The sequence below is a fragment of the Ursus arctos genome, unplaced genomic scaffold (assembly GCF_023065955.2).
Source record: "Ursus arctos isolate Adak ecotype North America unplaced genomic scaffold, UrsArc2.0 scaffold_1, whole genome shotgun sequence".
Taxonomy (NCBI): domain Eukaryota; kingdom Metazoa; phylum Chordata; class Mammalia; order Carnivora; family Ursidae; genus Ursus; species Ursus arctos.
In genome coordinates this window covers 90,640,807-90,664,211 of record NW_026622763.1, presented here as the reverse complement: position 1 = coordinate 90,664,211, position 23,405 = coordinate 90,640,807, and the positions used below count along the sequence as shown (strand labels likewise).

At 41.9% G+C, this 23,405-nt stretch overlaps 1 long non-coding RNA gene across 1 annotated transcript; it reads left to right on the top strand.

Moving 5' to 3' along the window:
• The first annotated feature begins 122 nt into the window (after positions 1-122).
• Positions 123-23,405, top strand: LOC113250469 (uncharacterized). Its single transcript, XR_003314049.4, has 5 exons — positions 123-305; positions 16,570-16,649; positions 18,304-18,457; positions 19,541-21,212; positions 22,908-23,405. It is a non-coding gene; the product is annotated as an uncharacterized LOC113250469 (long non-coding RNA).

The following is a 23,405-nucleotide window of genomic DNA, read 5'->3' as shown; positions in this document are numbered from 1 at the left end:
CGCTTCGACCCCTCGTGCACGCGCACGCAGGGACGCCGCGGAGGCTGGGCTGGCGCATGCGCAATCCCCCACCCCATACCGTGGTCCCTTCCCCTTTCCCACAGACCTCCCCCGCACTTCCAGCTCTCGTAGGTTTTTTTCTCATCGTCGGCTGTCATTCTCCAATGTCTGCCTCACCCTCCAGCCCCTCCCTCCCGCTGGTCCCAAAGGTCCAGCTCCACCCTTCCGGTCTTGTCATTTCAGAGGTGCCGCGAGAAGCTTGCTCTTGTCCTCTCCCAGCCGGCTTCTTGGCTCTCAGATTGTCGGTATGCCCTTTATTCATGTTTCGCTAATGGCTATCTAGCGACACCATCACGAATTCATTTCTCCAACAAATATTTAGCGGGCTCATGCTCTATGCTGGGGGTACAGCGGTGAATTATACAACGTCCTGCCCTCGTGGAGCTTATAGTCTGGTAAAGGAAAGAAAACTAGGGGCGCCTGGGTGGCTCAGTCATTAAGCGTCTGCCTTTGGCTCAGGGCGTGATCCCCGAGTCCTGGGATCGAGCCCCGCATGGGGCTCCCTGCTGCACTGGGAGCCTGCTTCTTCCTCTCCCACTCCCCTCTGCTTGTGTTCCCTCTCTCGCTGGCTGTCTCTCTCTCAAATAAACAAATTTTAAAAATCTAAAAAAAAAAAAAAAAGGAAACAAAACCAACTCTCAATTATGTAACTACAGATTAGTTAAACGGGCAATGAAGGAAAGCAATGACAAGTCACGTAGGTGAATGGGTTCGTCATGCCTCTGGGTGCCACGAACATGATTTGATTTCTTTGACACCCTTACCTTTCAGTATCTTCGTACTTACCTGCGTGCAGAGTCTGCACCTTCTGGCTGTGTGCCTTGTTCTGTATTTACCCTCCTCCATGGAGAATCTAACAAACTTAGTTGAGTCTCTTCTACATGCATTGATTTATTTTCTGCTATGTACTCCTGGGGTGGAAGGGGAGAATCCAAAAAATGAACAAAAACTAGCTCCTATCGTGGAGGCCCAGACAGCTCTTTAAAACAGATTCTTATATGCTAATATTTTAGCATTAATGTTTATTGAACTAAAATAATGCACCTACACGGTATAAAAATAAATATATATATAAGCTAAAAGTCTTGTAATGAAAAAAGCAGTTCCCTGGGCTACTTTATAAAGGCAGTATCTTCAACTCTATATTCATCCTGATTCCATCAGTATATTGAAACAAATGCTTGTGATACTAGTTCTTGATGTGTTAATTTTAAGTATTATCTGTTGACTTCCTGCCATGATAAGAACATGATCTTTCAGTTCTGCCCCCCCCCCCGCAGTTATGTAACAATTTTTGGTGAAACCAATAATCAGCATTTACATTATGTATGCAAATATTGCTTACCAATGAGCCCCAAAGTACACTACAACTATGCCTTCTAGCTTATACAACCCTTCATTTTTCTTAGACTTAATTATTGCCTTTTTTCTCTGTTGTAAATTTTCTGTATTATCCACAGTTGCCTGCCCATCCCCTCTCCCAAGTGCTCTAGGACTCTGTCAAAATCTAGCAGTATTTTCCATATACTCCAATACATAAATTCCACTTTTTCTCTAGTCTTTGTCCCAGAGCCCTCCTTTCTCTTGTTTCATTCTGGATTGACTGCTCTCTAGACTTGCTGTACCAATGAGATTCTGGGATTTTCCTTCACTGCTGTTCTGGGCCTTTTAGCCTACTTCCTGGATCCAGTGGCTTCTTTTCTTGGTTTACTTCCTTGTTTTGCTAAAGCATCTTCTCTAGTAACTTCCTAAGCAAGAGACTTAAGGGATATGTGGTTGGAATCTGCATATTTGAAAATACCTTTTTTTTTTTTTTTTAAGGTAGTCTCTGCACCCAAAGTGTGGCTCTAGCTCAGGACCCTGAGATCAAGAGTCACACGCTCTACTGACTGAACCAGCCAGGTGCCCTCATATTTAAAAATATCTTTATTCTAACACTTGAATTGTGGTTGGGCTGTGTTAAAAAGAAACCCAAAATGGTGTTACTTAGGCCAACTCACCAGCCTGGGCTTAATACCTAATCAAATTATACTTTCAACCTCCCTTAGAAATATAGTCTAAACCATTAGTCAGGAATTTCCTGATCAGCACCAATAAGGTTATCGGTCTCACGGGCCCTCTCCATTTCCCCAAAGGAAGATGAAGTAATCCACCTACTAAGACCCTTTTGTCCCCAAGTGAAGGTGACCTCACCTGAAATAATCCTTTTTTCTGTTTGACTTCCATAACCTACCTTTATAAACCTTTCCTGGAGTGTCCTGGCTGGCTTGGTCTGTAGAGTGTGTGACTCCTGATCTTAAGGTTGTGAGTCCAAGCCCCACATTGGTCATGGAGCCTATTTAAACAAACAAACGTGTCCTTTTCTGTAGCCCTCAGAGCTCCCCTCTACTGGATGGGGTGTTGCCTGATTATGAATCATTTAATAAAGCCAATTAGATCTTCAAATTAACTTGGTTAAATTTTTAAAATTTTTTAAATTTATTTGAGAGAGAGAGAGAGAGAGGGTGTGCACATGGGCTGGAGAGGGGGCAGAGGGAGAAGGAGAAGCAGACTCCCCCCTGAGCAGGGAGCAGGATGCAGGGCCCGATCCCAGGACCCTGAGATCATGACCTGAGCCGAAGGCAGACACTCAACTGACTGAGCCACCCAGGCACCCCTAAATTTTGTTTTTTAACAGCTGGTTATTGATTTCAAATTTGAAAATATTTTTTTCCTCATAATTTTGAAAGTATTACTCCATTTTCTTCAGCCATCCAAGGGTACTATTTAAAAAGTCTGATTCCTATTCCTATTCCTGATCCTTTGTATGTTATGTCTTCTCCATCTCTGGAAACATTAGAATTTTCTCTTTAGGCTATTGGTTGGAAATTATATAGTAATATGTTTTGCTGTGACTCTTAATGTTTTTGTGCTGAGGACTCATTCAAACTGGAAACTCATGTACTTCAGTTTGGGAGGAAATTTTCTTGTATTATATCCTTGGCAATTTCTTCTTCATTTTCTTTGTTCTCTTTCTGGAATGCCTGTTATTTAGAAGTTCCACTCTGGATTGATTCTTTAATTTTCTTTTCTATTTACGATTTCTTTGGGGTATTTTTTTTTAAAGATTTTATTTATTTATTTGACAGAGAGAGAGACACAGCCAGAGAGAGACACAGCCAGGGAGAGAGGGAACACAAGCAGGGGGAGTGGGAGAGGAAGAAGCAGGCCCTCAGCAGAGGAGCCTGATGCGGGGCTCGATCCCAGAGCTCTGGGATCGCGCCCTGAGCTAAAGGCAGACGCTTAAGGACTGCACCACCCAGGCGCCCCTCTTTGGGGTATTTTTTTGTTTGTTTGATTGATTTATTAAGTTTTATTTATTTAAGTAATCTCTACACCCCACATGGGGCTTGAACTCACGACCCCAAGGTTAAGAATTGCTCTTCTGACTGAGTCATCTGGGTGCCCCTGATTTTTATTTTTAGTTGTGGTAAAATATACATAACATAAAATTTGTTGTCTTAGCCATTTTTACATGTACTATTCAGTAGTGTTAAGAAAATTCACATTGTTATGCAACCGCTTGTTTTCATCTTGCAAAACAGAAACTCTCTACCCGTTGTTTGTTGGTTTTTGTTGTCCTGTTTTTTTCTGGGATATTTCCTTGTCATTATCTTTAACCATTTTGAGTTTCAGTTTTTCTATCTTTAATTCCAAAGACCTATTTAATGACTGACCCCACCCCATATTATTCTATTTTTGTTTTATGGACAGGAATGTCTTCTGTCTCTCTGAGATGTTATAGTGTGTTTGTTTTTAGTTTTTCTTCTGCTCTCTGCTTTTATCTGTTTCTTTGGGTCCTTTTTAATGCTCATTTATTTAGGTCTCTTTCTTTTATGTTAATGGCCATCCTCTAAAGTCTGGCTACCCTAGCAGTCTGTTTATATTTAAGAATGAGACTCTAAGAAGTGGAAGGGAGACTCAGTGTATGGGCAGGATGAGTTTACTAACACCTTGCTACTCAGAAGGGACCACCAGCATTGGCTTCATCTGGGAACTTTTTGGACGTGCAGAATTTCAGTCCCCATTAGAAACTACAGATTTAGAATCTGCATTTTTTAAAAAAGATTTTATTTATTTATTTGACAGAGATGAGAGAGAGAGAGAGAGAGCACAAGCAGAGGGAGTGGGAGAGGGAGAAGCAGGCTCCTGTGCTGAGCAGGGATCCCAATGCAGGACTCGATCCCAGGACCCTTGGATCATGACCTGAGCCTAAGGCAGACACTTAACGGACTGAGCCACCCAGGCGCCCCTAGAATCTGCATTTTAACATGATCACCATGTAATTTAGATGCACATAATATTGTGAGGAGCCCTGGGTTAATGGGCTTCGCTATAAGGTGCACCAGTGGTGTGCCAGATTTCATTGGGGCCCACAAAGTCAATATTGGGAGATCTTTTCTCCAGAGAAGTATCCTCCAGTTGTGTTGGGGGCTTATAAATTTGGCCGTGAGTGTTCCCAGAGTGTATGGGAGTGGGGAAGAATGCTTTGAGTCCCCGCTGACTTCCACTTGATCCCATTATTAGCCCTGTGCCTCCCTGCTACCTTCCACCGGGTTAGAGTCTTTAGAAAATGAATCTTCGGTGGTCTGGTCGTAATGGAGGAAGGGGTGGAAGTGGGGTGGGAGGGGTGGGAAAGGGGTAATCCCTTGACTGCTGGCGGACTTAGAATGCCAAAGACTTTTGATATGGATTTTCTTTCCATTTTCTTTATCTCGCTTTTTGGTTTATTTAAATTTATGACTAACAGGAGATACATCTTTGTGCTGCCACCCACTTTTCTTGAATCTTAACACATTGTAATTAAACCTTCTTCGGAGCTTTTTAAAAAAGAAGTAGAGTCGAAACTTCCTGTGAATCCCACCAGATTCCATTCCTTTCTCTCCTTCCTTCCCCTCCATAAAGGTAACCATCGCCCTGCATTTGGTGTTTATTCTTCTCATACATGTTTTTACACTTTCACTGCATATGTAGGTATCCATAAACAACGTATAACATATTTTGCATGATTTTAAGCTTTTGTTAATAGTTTTATACTCCATATCGCCTTTGAAACTTGTTTCTTGTAGTCAACAATGTATTTTTGAGATTTACCTATGTCGTTACCGGGTAGGTATTTTAACTGTGATATAACATTACCATGTACCATTATACATTACGATTTTAAAGGTATTCATCCATTCTCCTATTGAAGAACACCAAAGTTTTTTCCAGTATTTCTGCTATTACAAGCAATGCTACTTCGAACATTCTTGTACCTATTTCCTGTATATAGATGTGAAGATTTCTGTAGGGTATGTTCCTCAGAATGTAACTGCTATTATGTGGGCTACGGACATCTTCAACTTTGCTGGACGTTGTCAAATTGCTCTCCAAAGTAGTTGTACTGATTTATACTTTTTCTGGCAGTGTGTGAGGGTTCCCATTGCTCCCTGTCCTTGCTTGCACTTGGTATCTTCAGCCTTTGAAATGGATGGATATGAACAAACATCTCAGTGTTTTAAAAATAAGAATTAGCTAGGGAGAAAGAGAGCGATGTATGAAGGCCTAGAGGTGAGAGAACACAGTATCTTGCAGAAAGTGAAAGCAGACCAGTAACTGGGGGGTAGAGCTGGAGGGGGGACGTGCCAAGAAATTGACAGCTGGAGGCACAATAGTAGCTAACATTTATTGCAGTTGAGGATTTATTCTGTGCTATGTACTGTTTGAAGAGCTTTCCATGTATTATCTCATTAAATCCCTGGGACAACTCTAAGAAGTAGGTACCCCTCTTAGTTCATTTTGTAGATGATGAAACAGATGCTGAGAGGCTGAAGAATGTAACCAAAATCACATATGTGGATGGTCACTAAGCTGAGATTCAGGCTTCAACTGTCTTGCTTTTGATTACTATGCAATATCGGTATCTGGTGCTGAACTGGATAGTTTTGTATCTTAGTTTCAAGGGTGATAAAATCAGTGTATAAAAAAACTGGACCTAACACTCCATTAAAAATGAGGACAACAGCTTCTAGATTAAACCTTCATCCTGTTGAACCCTGATGTCTAAAGTAGGGAAATTGACTGTTCTAAAACAGTCAGAAATTTGTTGCTTTTGGTCTTGAAGATAGAGGCTGGAGCTATCCTGGGGCTGGGGTGCTGTCTGGCTATCCTCCATCTAGTCCTCTGGATCTACTCTTCAATCTTTTCCACTCTCACATCATCTGGGCCCCCTTGCACTTGGGCTTTTGGGCTAATAGGGAGGCCCAGCAGGAGGAGGAAAGAGAGAAGGAGAGGAGAGAGAGACAGACAGACAGATAGGTAGATATCAGTGTATTTAATCCCCTGCTTCCTCCTCCTTGTGAGGTTGCTTCAGGCTGGCTGTGTCTCTCAACCAAATGTCACAGCTCCTCTCAAGGTGACCACCTCAGCACAACTCTTCCTTTTCTTCAGTGCCTGGTAACCACCCCTATTTCTCAATGCTTAGGGCCTAGAGGTGGTATCAGCTTGGTTGCTGTTAGTCCTGGCTTACTGCACTCTCTCTTGTGGTTCCTGTACAACCAAAAAAATTTTTTTAAAGATTTTATTTATTTGAGAGAGAGAGAGAATGAGCGGGGTGAGGAGGAGCAGTGGGAGAGGGAGTAGCAGGCTCCCCACTGCACAGGGAGCCCAGTGCAGGGCTCAATCCCAAGATAACAGGATCATGACTTGAGCCAAAGGCAGCCACCCAGGTACCCCGACATCCACACTTTGTAAATAGCTCCTCCTCTTAAGTCTCTCATCTGTTTCTTGTGGGATCAAGACTAATATGGGGTAGAGAGTGGTATCATAGAAGATAGTGAAGTTAGGAAGCTTCAGGAATTGGTCCCTTCATTGAAATAATTACTGAGCTGGCAAGAGCTGTCAGAGTAAATTATTTGGAACTTTGGAGTTTAGTTGAACACTTGCAGCATCTAGGGGAGTGCTTGATGAAGAAAGATGCTGGTGACTTTGGGTGAGTCTTAGTGTTTCATGTAGCAGCTACCATCCCTCATCCCACAGCAAGTAGTCATGTGGATGGCATTCCACATCTCTGGTGTGACTTGTTGATTCAAGTGTGGGCAATAGGGACCTTGTACTCCAAAAAATCAGGGTTCTGTGTTTTGATATATAATATCAATAAAGAGATAAAAATTATAAGTAGGAATCAAATAGAAATTCTGGACCTGAAAAGCATAAGAGTAATTTATCAGAAGATTTGAGTAGGCAAAAGGAAGAATCAGCAAACTTGAAGATAGGGCACATTAAAATTACCTAGTTTGAGGAGCAGAGCAAAGAGAATGAAGAATAATGAACAGAGCCTAAGGGACATATGGGACACCATCAACAGTACCAGCATACACATTATAGAAATCCCAGAAGGAAAAGAGAGAAAGGGGGGAAATAATTGAAGAAATAATGGTGACAAACTTTATAAATTTGTTCAATGTCATGACTATACACTAGCCAGTATGCTCCAAGAACTCGAAGTAAGATAATCGCAGAGATCCACACTATAATACATTATAACCAAACTGTCGAAAGCTAAAAACAGAGAGAAAATCTTGAAAGTAGCAAGAGCGAAGTGGCTCGTCATTTACAAGGGATCCTCAATTAGATTTAATGCTGATTTCTCATCTGAAAACACAGAGGTCAGAAGGCAGTGGAATGAAACCTTTAGAGTGCTGAAAGAAAAAAACCATCAACCAAGAATTCCATATCCAGTAAAATTATCCTTAAAAAGTGAAGGAGAAATTAAGACATTCCCAGATAAACAAAACTAATGAAATTCATTGCTAGTAGACCTTCCATAAAATAAATGTTAACAAGAGCCCTTCAGGCTGAAACAAAAGGACCCTAGATGGTTACTTGAAGTATTATGAAGAAATAAAGATTATTGGTAAAGGTAACCACATAGATAAACATAAAAGCTAGTATTATTGTATTTTGAATGTAACTCCTCTTTTTATTTCCTATATGATTTAAAAGCCAAATGCAGAAAATAATAATTTTAAATCCATGTTAACAGGCACACAATGTATAAAGATGTCACTTGTGACAATGACAAAATAAAGAGGAGATGGAGCTGGATAGAAGCAGAGTAAATGTATGCTATTGAAGTAAGTCGATATCAATTCAAACTAGATTTTAATTAATTAATTAATTTTTTAGAGTGCGAGGTGGGGAGGGGCAGACGGAGAGGGAGAGAGAGAATCTTAAACAGGCTTCAAGCCCAGCATGAATCCTGCCATGGGGTTAGATCTCCAGACCCTGATATCATGACCTGAGCTGAAATCAAGAGTCAGGTGCTTAACTGACTGAGCCACCCAGGCACCCCTCAAACTAGATTTTAAAAATAAATTTAGGGGATGCCTGGGTGGTACAGTGGGTTAAGAGACCGACTCTTGGTTTTGGCTCAGGTTGTGATCTCATGGTAATGGGATTGAGCCCCATGTTAGACTCTCAGTGCAGAGTCTGCTTGGGATTCTCTCTCCCTCCCCCTCTAACCCCTCCCCCTCATGCTCATGCTATGTCTCTCAAATAAGTAAAATATCCTTAAAAAAAATAAAAATGGATTTAGGATGTCAATTGTAATCTCCATGGTAACCATGAAGATAATAATTGAAAAAAATGTGTGGAAAAGGAAATGAAGAAGGAGTCAAAATTGTACACTAGAAAAATCAGTCAAACAAAAGTAGGCAGTGTTGGAGGAAATAAAGAACAAAAAAGATATAAGATGTAGAGGAAACAAATAGCACATAGTAGAAGTAAGTCCTTCATCATCAGTAATCATTTAAAATGTAAATAGAGTAAACCAACTTTATTAAAAGACAGAGATTGGCAAAATGAATTAAAAAACATGATCTAACCTTATGTTACTTACAAGAGACTCGTTTTAGATCCGAAGACACAAATAGGCTGAAAGTGAGAGGATAGAAAAAGATATTCCACGTGAATACTAACCAAAAGAGATCTGCAGTGTTTATACTAGTATCAGAAAAGGAGATTTTAAGTTAAAAGTTGTTACAAGAGACAAAGAAGGACATTATATATAGATAAAATTCATAAAGAAGATAGGGGCGCCTGGGTGGCTCAGTCATTAAGTGTCTGCCCTCGGCTCAGGGCGTGATCCCAGGGTCCTGGGATCGAGCCCCACATCAGGCTCCCTGCTCTGCTGGGAGCCTGCTTCTTCCTCTCCCACTCCCCCTGCTTGTGTTCCCTCTCTCGCTGGCTGTCTCTCTCTCTGTCAAATAAGTAAATAAAATCTTTTAAAAAAATTCATAAAGAAGATAGAATGATTATAAACATATATATACCAAATAACAGACCCCCCCAATATCTGAAGCAAATATTGACAGAATTGAAGAAAGAAATAGTCTATCTATAATAATAGAGTTGAACTTTAGTCCCACTTTCAATAATGGATTGAACACCTAAACAGAAGATCAATAGGGAAATAGAAGACTTGACGAACACTATAAACCAACTAAATTTGGCACACATATACAGAACACCCCACTCTACAACAGGAGAATACACATTCTTCTCAACTGTACATAGCACATTCTCCAGGATAGACCATATGTAAGGCCATAGAAAAACCTTAATACATTTTAAAATATCAAAATCATACAAAATATTTTCTCCAACCACTAAAGAAATCAATAACAGATGGAAAACTGGAAAATTCACAAATGAACAGAAATTGAACAACACAGTCTTTGACAACCAATACATCAAAGAAGAAATCACTAGGGAAATTAGAAAATATTTTGAAATGCATAAACCAAAACCACAATATATCAAAATGGATGGAAGGCATTGAAAGCAGTGCTCATAGGAAATTTATAATTGCAAGTGCCTACATTAAAAAAGAAGAAAGATCTCAAAAGATCTCAAATCAACACCCTAACTTTACACCTTAAGGAACTAGAAAAAGAAGAGCAAACTAAACCTAAAGCTGGCAAAAGGAAGGAAATGTTAAAGATTGGAGCAGAGGGGCACCTGGGTAGTGTAGTCAGTTGGGGGTCTGACTCTTGGTTTCGGCTCAGGTCATGATCTCAGGGTTGTGGGTTGGAGCCCTGCCCTGGGCTCTGGGCTCAGTGAGGAGTCTGCTTGAGACTCTCACCAGCTCCCGTGCTCCTCCCCTCCCCCACTCTCTCTAAAAGAAATAAGTCTTAAAAGAGCATAGAGAGAGAATAGAAAGACAATAAAGAAAAACAATGAAGCCAAAAGAAAAATTCTTTTCTTCGAAAAGATAATAAAATTGACAAACTTTTTAGCTTAACTAAGAAAAGAAAGAGAGAGGATGCAAATTACTAAAACCAGAAATGAAACTGGGGACCATACAGAAAGTAAAAGGACTTGGGAGATTATTGTGAATAATTATATGCCAACAAATTACATAATGTAGATGAAATGAACAAATTCTTAGAGACACACAAATTACCAAAACTTAAAAACCAGTAGAAAATATCAATAGACCTATAACAAGTAAAGATTGAATTAGTAATAAAACCCCCCCGGGGTGCCTGGGTGGCTCAGTTGGTTAAGCATCTGACTCTTGATCTCAGCTCAGGTCTTGATCTCAAGGTTGTGAAGCCAAACATGGAGCCTACTTAAAACAAAACACCTCCAGAGAAAGAAAAGGCATTCATTCATTCATTCATTCATTCATTTATAAATTGAGGTGTAATTTACGTACAGTGTTATTTGTTTCAAGTGTACAATATAATGATTCAACAATTACTCCATGCTCACCACAGTAAGTGTAACCACCATCTGTTACCAAACAACGTTATTACCATCTTAGTGACTATATTCCTTATGCTGGACTTTGTCATTTCTGTGACTTATTTATTTTGTAACTGGAAGTCTGTAACTCTTAATCCCCTTTATCTATTTCACGCAACCCCTACCCACCTCCCCTCTGAAAGAAATGTCTTTTAAAAGAATAATTTAAAGAATTAATACCAACCCTGCTCAAACTCTTCCAAGAAACAGAAGAGGAAGGAAAACTTCCTACACATTCTATGAAGCCCCCATTTCCCTAACACCAAACCCAGACCAAGATGCCACAAGAAACGTAAACTGTAGAGTGATATTTTCTGTGAATACATAGATTCAAAGATCCTCAATGAAATACTAGCCAACCAAATCCAACAGCACACTGAAAGGATTATATACTGTGACGAGTGTGATTTCTCCCAGAAATACAGCAACGGTTCAACATAAGAAGATCAATCAATGTAATAACCACATTAACAGAATGAAGGAAAAGAAAAAAGAACATCCCGATAGATAAGGAAAGGCATTTGAGAAAATTCAGCACCCTTTCATGATAAAAGTACTCAGAAAACTAGGAATAGAAGGGAGTTTCCTTAACATGGTAATGGACATGTATGAAAAAACCCACAACTAATAAGATCCTTGATTGTGAAAGGCTGTGGACAAAACAAAGATGTCTGCTTTCATCATTGCTGTTCAACATTGTACTGGAGGCTGTAGCCATGGCAATCAGACAATAGAAATAAATAAAAGGCACTGAAATTTGAAATCAAGAATTAAACTATATATGCACAACATGATTCTATGTAAAGAAAATCCTATAGAATACACCCACACCCACCCACCCACCCACACACACACACAATGCTAGAGCTAATAAATGAATTCAGCAGAGTTTCAGGGTACAAAATCAAGTCACAAAAAACAGTTGTGTTTCTATACACCAGCAATGAACAATCTAAAAAGGAAATGAGGAAAACAATTCTATTTACAATAGCTTCTAAAATAATAAATTAAGCATAAGTATAAATAAGGAAATGAAAGACTCAGACACTAAAAACTACACAACATTGCTAAAAGAAACTGAAGATGACTTAAATCAATGAAAGATTCCATGGTCACGAATTGGAAGACTGAATATTCTTAAGATGGCTGTATTCCCGAAGCAATCTACAGGTTCAGTGCACTTCCTCTCACAGTTCTAGTGGCTACTTTTTTTTTCCCCCAGAGATGGAAAAGTCAATCTTCAAGTTTATAGGGAACTGCAAGGAGCCCCAGATAGCCAAAACAACATTTAAAAAAGAAAAACAGAATTGGAGGGTTCACACTTCTTGATTTCAAAACTTACTACAAAATTACAGCAATAAACCCAGCGTGATACTGGCATCAAGACAGACATATGTAGACCAGTGAAATAGAGTTGAGAGTCGAAGCAATACACCCAATATTTATGGCCAGTTAATTTTTGACAAGAGTCTCGAGACCATTCACTGGAGGAAAGGAGAGTCTCTCTTTATTTTATTTATTTATTTTTAAAGATTTTATTTATTTATTCGACAGAGATAGAGACAGCCAGCGAGAGAGGGAACACAAGCAGGGGGAGTGGGAGAGGAAGAAGCAGACTCACAACAGAAGAGCCTGATGTGGGGCTCGATCCCATAATGCCAGGATCACGCCCTGAGCCAAAGGCAGACGCTTAACCGCTGTGCCACCCAGGCGCCCCCGGAGAGTCTCTCTTTAAACGAATTGTGCTGGAATAATCGGTTAACCGCATGCAAGAGAATGAAGTTGTACCCTTACCTCATTCCTGATACCAAAGTTAATTCAATATGGATCAACCATCTAAATATAAATGCCCAAACTATAAAACTGCTAGAAGAAAACATGGGGGCAAAATCTTCATCGCCTTGGATTTGACAATGGTTACTTAGACGTGACACTAAAGCACAAGCCATGAAAGGATACAGATCAACTGTTCTTCAAAATTAAAAACTAGTGATAGACGTATGCGAGCTGTACCCCCCCAACCTGAGATGAGTCAGCCAAGAGCTGTCATTCAGTACACTCAGCTGGAAGTCTGAACATGAATAATGTAATGGGTTGTGCTATTTACAGGAAATTAGTGATTTATTTTATTTAAATTTTATGTGGTTTAATGTGCCTCCCAAAAAGTTGTCTGCTTTGGAAAATCACATGTATCGAACTTCCCATTTTGGCTTGAGAGGCATACTGCTTTTATTAATAGACAATTTCTCCTCACGTCTGCTGAAGTAAATGCTGCGCTGAAGGAATGCCAAGTTATTTGCTTGCCGGGGATGCTCTCATGCCTTGGCCCAGTGCTGAGAGGAGGGGCAAACGTGACGGGAGACCAGGAGGCTGTTCTCTTCGTCTGCTACGAGACGATGACAGTTTGCTCTGGGTGGAGTAGTGGAGATGGAGAGAATTGAATGTTTTCGAGAAATATTTTAGTGAAGAAATCCCAAAGTTCTGGTGGTGGATGGGAGAGATGCTGCAGTAGTTTTCCATGTTGAGCAACAAATCACCCCAAACTCAGCAACTCAACAACACTCATGTATTATCTCACGGTTTCCATGGTCAGGAGTCCAGGCGCAGAGGGCTGGGTCCTCTGCCCGGGCCCTTACCAGATGTCAGTTAGGTGCTGACTGGGGCTGTGGTCTCACCAGAGGATCAGCTGGGAGAAGACCCACTTCCAAACTCCCTCAGGTGCTTGGCAGAATTCATCTCCTTGCAATTTGTAGCGCTGAGATCTCGGTTTTCTTTCCGGCTGTCAGGGGATCGCCCACAGTTCCTTGACAAATATGACAGCTTACTTCTTTAAAGCTAGCAAGGGAGTCTCTCTCACTTCAGCCTGCAGGATGGAGTCTTATATAACATAGTCCTGGGCCTGGCATCCTGTCACCCTTGCCATATAACACACCCTAAACAAGGCGCTGACATCAACCACTTTGGCCACATTCTACTGCTTAGAAGCAAGTCACAGGTCTGCCTCAAGGGGAAGGAGTTATACCAAAGCATGACACTTTAGAGTGTGTCTCCCACAGGAAGGATAAGGAAAAGCATAGTGTCAGCTATAAAGTTCAGATTTCTGGCTTGAGCAGGTGGGTGGTGATAATGTCATTTACAGGTAGAGAACACGGAGGAGCATGTTGGTTGAGGGAAGATCTTGAGTTCAGTTGCAGACAAGTTGAGCTGCTCAAGGGCATGAACCATGCCTATTCTATTCTTCACTCTTGAACCAGTGCCTAGGGTAGTTCATGACACATAGTAGGTGCTCGAGGCAATGAATGAATGGATGAATGAGATCTGTGAGACATCCTGGTGGAGATAGTGATGAGGCCAGTATCTCCTAGAGGTCTTGGTGTTTTGTACAGTGATTAGCTCGCTGCCTAGGATGGAACTGCCTAGGAAAGAGGATAGAGGGAGAGGAAGGATCTCAGGACTGGGTGCTGGGAGCCTCAAAACTGAAAAGTCAGGTTGGAGAGGAAACACTGGCAAAGGCTACCAAGAAAGGATAGATACAAGAGTGTGGTGCTGAATGCTGCTAAGAAGTTGAGACAGGACTGAGGTATCCCTGGGGAGAACTGGGTTTGGTGGAGTGGTGGGGCTCAGCAGCCAAGTTCATGGGCTGAGGAATGTTCAGGAGGTGAGGAAGCGGAGGGCAAGTAGACAGTTCTTTCTAGAAGTCTGGCCATAGCGGGGAGAGGTTGAGTGATAACTGGAGGGAGAGGAATCATCCACTATTGAGATCATCCAGGTTCTAACAACAAGAGAGGGCAGCCCAAGGCAGGTGCTGGGATGTGAGGGACTGGGTGGCATTCTTGGTCACGGGGGGAGAGAGCACCTTTTCTGCTTATCTTATGGTCTTGCTTTTATACTGCTTACTCTATCAAGCTTTTATTATAGTCAAGCTAACATAGTTCTTTAAGAATGTTAAGAATGGAAAATATGCCCAAGGAGCCTCTTTCCTCTCCTCTTCTCTCCGCCTGTCCCCTTCCTTCTTCCTCATCCCCAATAATTCTATCTAGAATTTATTTGCTCCCTCCCTTCCTCCTTCCCTCTTTCTTTCCTTCCTTTCATTAGTATGGAAAAGCCTTGAGCAGTTCTCATTGCCGACAAGTAGGCTTCAAGAAAGGAGAAATTGAAGATAAAGAAAGCGAAGATGATAATAGTGTGAGACTTCCAAGAAAGCAACAGGGCGAAGGATTCTAGGGCACAAGATTGGCTTTGGGATGGCCAAGGGATAGCTGCTGCACTGTGGCAGGAGTAAAGGAGGAAGGTGTGGGGTGGGCCCAGCGACGTGTTGGTCTGGTGTCAGCAAGTAGAGGGAGGTCCCCAGAACTCAGGGTCCATTGTCTTTTGCGTCCACCAAGACACCGCCATTCACATAATAAACTAATAATACTGTTGAATGGCAGGGTACATGCACAAACCCTGTACAGGACAGCATACATAGCATATTTTTTCCTTAAATTTTTCAAAATGGAATCCTTATTGACTTTAGTTATCATACGTGTAACACATGTTCCTTGTTTAAAATTTTAAATAATATAGAAAATTTCCCTTGAAATTCTAACCCACAGAGATAACCATTGTTAATGGGGAGCGGCTACCTTGCCCATGGGTTACATATTAAACAAAAGACAATATATGGAATTGTGTGAGCTGTTTCTCTCACTTTCACCTTATATCCTTTATGTCAATATGTAAATATCATCCTTATCTTTCTAACACCTGCCTGGTCTCTGGTCTCCATAACAGCTGTGAGTTTCCTACATTTATTTTAACAAAAACCCTTTGATTAGCATTTAGCTTGTTTCTAATTTTCCAATACAATGACCATTCTTGTTCATACCACTTTGCACACCTGCACCATTCTTTTCTTTTCTTTTCTTCTCTCTTTTTTTTTTTTAAGATTTTATTTATTTATTTGACAGAGAGAGAGACAGCCAGCGAGAGAGGAACACAAGCAGGGGGAATGGGAGAAGAAGAAGCAGGCTGCCGGCGGAGAAGCCTCATGTGGGGCTTGATCCCAGGACCTGGGATCACGCCCTGAGCCGAAGGCAGACACTTAATGACTGAGCCACCCAGGCGCCCCTGCACCATTATTTTCTTAAAATAAATTTCTGGAAGAGGAAACGTGTGCATATTTAAAATTTTGATACCCATCTCTAAATTGCCCTCCAGAAGGCTCTGCCAATTTGAAAATTGCCAATTCTGCCAATTTCATTAACAGAAGCTAAGGCTGCCTGTTTCCCCACACTCTTGCTAACAACTGGCTTATAAATCTTTTTAATCCTGTTAATTAATCTAAGTGAAAAATGACACCTCATTTTAATTTGCTGATCTGTAATTGGTAGTAAGGTGGAACATCTCGAACATGGGTTTTGGCCATTTGCATGTGTTCTTTTATGGAGAGCTTCTTAATGCCTTTTACTCATTTTCTATTAGGCTTGTAATGTTCTTATTTGTTTCTAAATAATCCATAGTTTAATAGTATTACTTTTTATCGTGTTGCAAATATTTTTTCCATTTTGTTATTTATCTTTTAGTTATGCCATTGGTTTGCTTTGTGATATAGGGATTTTACATTTTCAGGTCACCGTTCTCAATCTTTTTTGTCATTTTGTTTTATTTTTTATTTATTTTTATTTATTGATTTTTAAGGAGGCTCCGTGTCCGACATGGAGATTGAACTCATGACCCTGAGATCAAGAGTCGCATGCTCTACTGACTGAGCCAACCAGGTGACCCCATTTTATTTTTATTTTATTTATGTCATTGACATAGTCCTAAGTAAGCTGATTATCACGATTATTAAAAGATTATTAAAAAAAGATTATTAAAAGATTATTAAAAATTATATTTTTCCTCTATTACTTTGTAGTTTAAACTTTTTCATTAAAATTTTATCCTTTTCTGCTTATTTTTTAATTGGATGGACAGTATATGATTACATTCTAGTCGCTTTCTTTTTTGTTTTATTTTATTTATTTTTCTTTATTTCATTCTAGTCACTTTCTTAGAAGCAATCACAGTTATCTGATTAAGATCTGTTCTTTCAAAATCTAATATATTTACATTCATATATTCGTATGGAGATATACACATATTTAACATAAATAGTATCATTCTACATATGTTACTTATAACTTGCTCTTCCATTGAACAATAGCTAAATATCTCCTTGTTAGTACCAATAATTTGACCTCTGCCTTTTCTAGCTGCTGCATGATAGTCTATGAGCATACTATAAGTTGTGGTTTAATTCTTTCATGTTTAAATCTTTAATCCATCTGAATTTTGTATGTATGTATATGGGAGTGGAGTGAATTGAGAATATAACTTAATTTTTTCCCCCGTAAATTTCCAGCTATCCTAACACCACGTGTTGAATAGCCCATCTTTCCTCTGATGTCTTGAAATGTTGCTTTACAACAGAATGAGTGCTAGATTGATGATGTTGAGAGGTGGACATGGCGAAGTCTTCAGGAACTTATGAAGGAGCTTCCAGCTTCCGCTGGACCAGCAGTACCAGCTAGCCTGGTATTCCTAGTTCTTCCCCAGCTGTGCAGCTTGCTCTGCACAGGCATAGAAAAGCACTGACCATATTCCCTAATTCTTTTATTCTCAGGTACACGGACATCCTAGTTTTGCAATGAGAACTTCTACCTCTTCCTCTTCTCCTCCCCCTCCCCTTTCTTCTTCTTCTTCTTCTTCTTCTTCTTCTTCTTCTTCTTCTTCTTCTTCTTCTCCTTCTCCTTCTCCTTCTCCTTCTCCTTCTCCTTCTCCCTCTCCTTCTCCTTCTCCTCCCCCTCCTCTTTCTTTTTCTTCTCCTCCTTCTTTTTCTTCTTTCTTCTTCTTCTCTTCTCCTCCTCCCCCTTCTTCTCCCCCCCCCATTTCCTCCTCTCCTCCTCCTCCTCTTCCTCCTCCTCCTTCTTCTTCATCCTTTATAAGGCTGTGATAGAACTGCCTATTATCTCCAGCTCGCCTGAATTCCTTGAGGTGTGTATGGCTTTACATGCCATGTGGCTCAGGAGAAGACCCCGATCACTAGCATCCCTCCTGGGAACGTGGAACAGGAATATCAGAGACAGAGACAGAGCTGGTTTTGCTTTTGTGAAGGGTCCCACTGGGAAAAATGAGATGATTTGGGGTCTCCTGTGGTGAATCAATTTTAATTTAATTTAATTTAATTAAAAATTATAATTTTTACTTACATTTACCAGTGTATTACAAGGGATACAAATGAACAGCCAGGTGGACAGGCAAGGTCTGGAAGGGTCCTGAGGGCAGGAACTTCTTGGTGGAGTTGGGGTGCACCACCCTCGTCGTGGGGGGATATGTTTACCAACTTGGAAACGTGTTTTAATTTTAAATGTTACATATTTATTTTAACAGGTATTAGAAAAGGATAAAACTCACACGTGAGAGCCACAGGACTAAAGTGGGCATTTAACTTACTACGATAAAAGTTAATCAATTGAAAGAAGAACATGGCACAAGAGCTGCAGACAGTCTGAGAATGACTGAAGTTTGGAAAATCCCAAATCAGGTGATAGTAGAATCACTCAATCAGTCAAGAGTCCTTCAGCTGTGAGTAACAAGAACCAAACATAACAGCTTAAACACATAGTGGTATTCTTGTTGTTATTTTACACATAATGTCCCTTAATGGAGTCCAAGGGTGAACCACCTCTTTGTGATCCTTCTGACCTTCTCCTCATGGTCCCATGATGGCTGTTGCAGCTCTGGCTCGCACCACCAAAAGGAAGAAAAAGGAAGAGGTGGCACCCAACAGCATCTTTCCCTTTTGTCAGGAAAAGCCAGAGCTTTCCTAGAGTTCCCAGCAGTCTTCTCCTTAAGCGTCTGCCAGAGCCACACACGGGGCCACTGCTGTGGAGGCTGGGAGCGTGGACAACAGGCCGGCGTTATTGCCTTTGACTGTCTTCGTCAAGCTGAGCTCCTTATAGTGAGGAAGGGCAGACTGGGTAGTGGGTTAGACGAGTGCCGAGTGCAGAGAGAGGCAGACGCGGCAGGCCATGTGGCCCCGGAGAGAATGCCACGGTAAGGAATCATGTCAGGCTTCCAGCTCAAATGCCGAAGTGACAAACTGTACTTCATTTCCTGCTCTGGCGAGCTGGCGAGATCGCCTGTTGTATCATTTCCATAAACTCTCCTTCGACTTGAGCTGGTGGGAGCGGGTTTCTGTGACTCCTTAGAGCCGTGAGCAGTTTTTGACAGGTCTTAACATGTGTTCCTTCGTTTGTTCCTGAGAGCGGTTATCCTTAGTGTCTGCAAGAACAAGACGAGGCTCTGAGAGGTTAGGTTGCCCACCTTCATGTGATTCAGCCCAGGTTTTCTAGGAACTAGTATATTCTTTATGCCATCTCTGTAGTTCTAGGAGGATCATCTATGCAGCAGAATGTTTATTCCGTAGATAGCACCGGGGCATGTGGGAGATGGAGTTTCCTCTGGGGCCTGTCAGTGTCACCCAGCTCTGTCCCTGGCTTAAGTCAAAAGGCGGGAGGCGGCTTGACTCTGTCATGCATCTGGGTTTTGGAGACTCAGGGAATGTTTACTTTTCTGCTTGTCTATTTTCAAACTTCATGCCTGTAATTTATTGTCCTGATTACAGTTTAACATGGTTGGAAAATGTGAGATATTCAAGTTACGGATTTGTGTGAGAAGCACAAGAGAAAATGAGCGCATCTGGGAGCTATTGCTCTCCCCCTTCTCACGCCATCATCTCTCCTTGGGTGACCTTCGCGGCGGGAACTCCTACCACGACCCAGACCGTACTGGCTATCAAGATGGTGATTCATCTGGCCAAGCAGAAGTCATTATCTCCTCTCCCTAAACTTGACCTTTCCTCTGCGTTCCCTATCTCAGTCAACGGTACAGCCGTCTACACAGTCATGCCCGGAAGTCACCACCCCCACAGGCAACCGCTTGCCACATTATTTAAGATTAATCAGGCTGTAATATGCCTGGTCTCCTCTTCCCTCAATGCCTCAGTTCCGGCCTTAACCTCCTTTCGGAGGGGAGTGGACACCATCTCCTGGACTCACTGTTTTCTAAGCTTGTTAGAAACCTGGGGTGCTTGTTAATTATCTGGATTCCCAGGCCCTTCTCCTTCACTCTGACTGAATAGGTCTGACGTGGGTCCCTGGAACCCATGTGCTTAACAATGATCGCCATCAGTTCAGCTGAGCAGTGGGCCGCCCTGGTAGAGGGCTGGTTTCCCTGCCTCAGGGCGCTTTGCGGTCAATCGAGCCCTCCGTGCTGTAGAAAGAGCTTCCTAAGAGCTTCCTAAAATGGGCCGGAAGCTCTTAATCCGCAGCACAAAACCCAAACCTGCCGCAAGCCAAATGGGGCACGATTTAGCCACCACATCCCTCTTCAGTCTTCTCTCCTGCCTTCCCTGGGCTCTACTAGTAAAAGCTGTTGGCCGAATTTGAGGATCCCCTCTTCTTTCTCTTTCTTTCTTCCTTCCTTCCTTCCTTCCTTCTTCTTTCTTCTTCTTTTTCTTCCTTTCTTTCTTTCTTTCTTTCTTTCTTTTTCTTTCTTTTTTAAGATTTATTTATTTATTTGAGAGAGAGAGAGTGGTAGGGGAAGGGAAGAGGGGGAGAGGGAGAGAGAGAATCTCAAGCAGACTCCCTGCTGAGTGTGGAGTCCGATGCAGGGCTCGATCTCAGGACCCTGAGACCACGACCTGAGCCAGACATCAAGAGTCGGACCCTTAAGCCACTGAGCCACCCAGGCTCCCCATCCCATTGCTTTTTCATTGCTCAATGCCTTTGCCTATGCTGTTCTTTCTGCCTGGACAGCCCTCCTTCCCCAGGGCTACCTGGAAAACTCCTATCCCTCCTGCAAGACCCAACTCAAGTGTTCCTTCTTCCCTGAAGCTTTCTTTGCCACCCTTGCAACTCAAATGCATGTTTATTATTGCAGCTATCTCATTGACTTCTCCGTTGAAGAGACTGTGTTTATTTAGCTCACAGGTACAGGTGGCATTTGCTTTTCCCGTGTGAGGAAATTTAGTGAAAGCACATAGGGCAGTTTCCAGCAAAAAGTGTTCCCATTCTTTCCCCTGCGTGTAAACTCTAGAGAGTTTCCTACTGTGAAAAGCAAACACTCCTCTATCTGTTTACATCTACGACGTCAGGATACTCAACTGTGTAATAACAGTCAACGTGTGTCTGGTGCCCGCTGTGTGCTAGCAACTTTATGTTCACCATTTCGCCTCATCTACAGACGAGAAAATCAAGGCTCAGAGGTGAATTAAATTGCCCAAGATCACAAAACTGGTAAGTGGTGGGATTGGTGCAATGCTCATTCGACCTCTTCGGGAGTTTTCTTTAACAGCCATTAGGATATGTGGTGTGTGTCTAGGACAAAACGTCCCTGGACCAGGGGGTGCAGGAAATGTAAATAAGTGAAGCAGGGTGGGCTTGAGGCAATAAGGTGGGGTAGGGAGCGTGGCAAACTGGAGAGTGTACCCCCTGGTTGAAAGAGTGCGAAGACTGAGTGCTGGCTGACCACCCCCCCATTTTATTGTGAAAAATTTCAAATGTATAGCAAAGTTGAAAGAACTTTACAGTATCTGTATACCTACTACCTAGAATCTCCCATTAACATTTGGCTTGCCTTATCTGTATCTATGCATCTAGCCATGCCTGCATCCATTAATCCACTTTGCTTTTTTGATGCGTGTCAAAGGAAATTGCAGACAGCCGTGCACTTCTCTCTAAATACATCAGGTTGTAGACCGTTAACTAGAGATCAGTATTTATAGTTTTTCCATTGATGTAAAATTTATAGGCAACGAAATGCACACATCTATAGTGTATATTCACTAAGTTTTGGCAAATGTGTGCTCCTGTATCACCCCCACCTCCATCAATATAGAAAACACTACCATTATCCCTAAAGATCTGCTCAAGTCCCTCCTGTTTGTCTCTGCTTCTGTCCCCGCCAAGGTAGCCACTGTGCCCATTCTTTTCTTTCTTTTTTTTCTACTTCAGAAAACTTCTCGCACCTTGTTTTATTTACAATGCCAACTTTTATCAGGTCATTAACTAAAGTTAACTAGACAATAAACTAGGCAGAAATTGCTCTACAAAGAGAGGGAAAGCCCCAAATACCACCTTCTAGAGAAAACCCTCAGTTCAGATTTATTCACAGCAAAGAAAAAAGAGACTTTTGATCATCCTGGAAGAAACTGAGCCCTACGTTTGGAACCTGTACTCGACCTGCACCTTCAAGGAGGACAATATTCTGCCCAAACTGCTGATTTGCTGCTGTGTTTGTCTACTGTTGGTCTCATACCAGCGATTATAGACAGAGCAGCGCAGCTAGTCTTTGGCACAATCCTCAGAGTGTTACAGGGTCAGGCACGACATTTCACTTTTCACACCACGGCTCCTCTTTGCATACCTGGGCTGCCTGTGCTTCAGGAAAAGTCCTTTTTGGTATCGAAGGTGTTGCGAATCTCCTCCGGAGTTTTCCCCTTGATTGTACCCGCAACCATCTTGTGTGTCACTTCAAGGACACTTTAGATTTCTAAGTAATTTGCAGCCAGAATAAGATGACAAAGTGTTCCTTGGTTAGCTTTCAGGAATTCTTGGTCCCAAACAGGGATATCATCTGTTCGCTTTGCTTTGTTCTCATCATCCTCGGGGGGAGGGGGTGGGGGTCATCCTGGTGGTCGGTTCACCACTAAATGACCATTTTTATTTTATTTATTTTATTTTTTTATTTTTATTTTTTAAAGATTTTATTTATTTATTTGACAGAGACAGAGACAGCCAGCGAGAGAGGGAACACAGGCAGGGGGAGTGGGAGAGGAAGAAGCAGGCTCATAGCAGAGGAGCCCGATGTGGGGCTCGATCCCGGAACGCCGGGATCACGCCCTGAGCCAAAGGCAGACGCTTAACCGCTGTGCCACCCAGGCGCCCCTAAATGACCATTTTTAAATATTGTTTTCTTAACATTTGGTATAGGAGCTGGGTCATCCCCTCCTCCTTCGTCCATTCCCAAATCTCCCACCATGGTCGCGATCGTCACAGATTGCTTGGTGATTTCAACATCAGCTTCAAATACCTCTCCGTCGGAACTCTGCCGCTTAACCGAAGGCACGGTGCTCGGTCTCAGGGAGACTGCGGGCCAGAGACTGACAAGAGCATGGTGGCCTCAGCAACGAGAAGAGAAAGGCGGAGAACAAGGCCACTACCGGATTATTTTCTCCCGTAAATTAGTTTCGCCGCTCTGGAACTTCATGAAAGCAGACTCCTACAGAACGTACTTTCCCCCAGCTTGAAGTTTTAAAGAGTCATCCGTGTCGTTGAGTGTATCCGTAGTTCATTGCTCTCAATTGTTGGGAAGTCTTCCACTGTATTCCATTGTATGAACAGACCCTTTTAGCCATCCACCGTGTGTGGACCGCTGGGCTGTTGCTAGTCTTTGGCTCTTAGGAATAAAGCTATTAATATTTTGTATGA